The 1,731-nt window shown below is 33.7% G+C and overlaps 1 protein-coding gene across 1 annotated transcript in view; it reads left to right on the top strand.

Annotated features, from left to right (window-relative positions):
* The window catches only part of LOC106867680 (dynein axonemal heavy chain 6-like), a 319,316-nt gene that overhangs the window by 285,848 nt on the left and 31,737 nt on the right, over positions 1–1,731 (top strand). The window lies entirely within an intron of this gene.

The raw sequence follows: 1,731 nt of genomic DNA, 5'->3' as shown, positions 1-1,731 counted from the left end.
GTTTAATGTAGTCAATATACTATATATAGTTTAAGGTAGTCAATATACTATATATAGTTTAATGTAGTCAATATACTATATATAGTTTAATGTAGTCAATATACCATATATTGTTTAATGTAGTCAATATACCATATATAGTTTAATGTAGTCAATATACTATATCTAGTTTAATGTAGTCAATATACTATATATAGTTTAATGTAGTCAATATACTATATATAGTTTAATGTAATCAATGTACTATATATAGTTTAATGTAGTCAATATACTATATATAGTTTAATGTAGTCAATATACTATATATAGTTTAATGTAGTCAATGTACTAATATTTACATTTGTATGTCATTTTACAACAAAGAAAATTTCTAAAAAATTTCTGGAAACAATCTACTCATGTAATTTATGCACCCCCTAAAGTTTATTTTTGCTTTCATGAAAAAAAGTGCATAAATTACATGGGTTTTTTATGGTATATATACATACAGGGTAGGTCAAAAGTCATGCACAAATGAAGTTCAGTTTGCTGTGGAATTGTCTGAGACGTGCTTCAACTATTCTAAAATTGAATAAAATAAATAAGATAATGATGAATACACATATACTTGATGAAAAAAATGAGAAATAATGATAATAATAATAATAATAATAACGTAACATCAAATGTTTTGCTGCGTGACTTTTGGCCCACTCTTACATCCCTATATGTAGCAGGCTTCTTCTTCAGTGTGTGGCAGGCTTCTTCGGTTCTTCTTCAGCTTCTATGTACCAAATCCACTCATAAGGCTTTTTCAGCTCAGGTTTATGGTAGAAAACACTTGCCCAAAGTGCTGCAAGTGGAACCAAACCTGAAACCACTTGGTTGAGAAGTTACTTTCTTAACCACACAGCCATTGTCTTTGATATATTAGAAGGAATAATTTTGGATATATTGGCCAGTGTGTCAGCAAGTTGAGGTTTCTACATTGGTGGTTTTTGTTTTTTAGCAGCTGAGTCTCATTATAATGAACTTGAAAAAGTAAATTTTCTCTTCAATCATGGTTTAAAATTATTGTATTAAATAAAGGCACAGGAGCGGCTGTGTGGTAAGAAGTTAGCTTCCCAACCACATTGTTCTGGGTTCAGTCTCACTGTGTGACATCTTGGGCAAACGTCTCCTACTATAGCTGCAGGCCAACCAAAGACTTGTGAGTGGATTTGGTAGACAGAAACTGAAAGAAGCCCTTCATATATATATGTGTGTGTGTGTGTGTGTGTGTGCTTGTGTTTGTCCTCCACCATTGCTTGACACCTGATGCTGGTGTGTTTACATCTCTGTAACTTAGTGGTTTAGCAAAAGAGACTGATATAAAAAAAATATAGGTATTTGGATTGATTCATTTGACTGAAAAAATTCTTCAAGGTGGTGCGCCAGCAGAACTGCAGTCTAAAGACTGAAACAAGTAAAAGAGAGAAGACAGTAAAATTCAATAATGATGTAAAACTTGTTAGAAAGATTTACATCAGGCGCAGGAGTGACTGTGTGGTAAGTAGCTTGCTAACCAACCACATGGTTCCGGGTTCAGCCCCACTGCGTGGCACCTTGGGCAAGTGTCTTCTACTATAGCCTCGGGCTGACCAAAGCGTTGTGAGTTGATTTGGTAGACGGAAACTGATAGAAGCCTGTCGTATATATGTATATATATTTATGTATGTGTGTGTATATGCTTGTGTGTCTGTGTTTGTCACC

Source organism: Octopus bimaculoides, chromosome 14, assembly GCF_001194135.2.
Source record: "Octopus bimaculoides isolate UCB-OBI-ISO-001 chromosome 14, ASM119413v2, whole genome shotgun sequence".
Lineage (NCBI taxonomy): Eukaryota > Metazoa > Mollusca > Cephalopoda > Octopoda > Octopodidae > Octopus > Octopus bimaculoides.
Note: the sequence above shows the minus strand (reverse complement) of the source record. Positions and strands in the feature narration are given on the sequence as shown.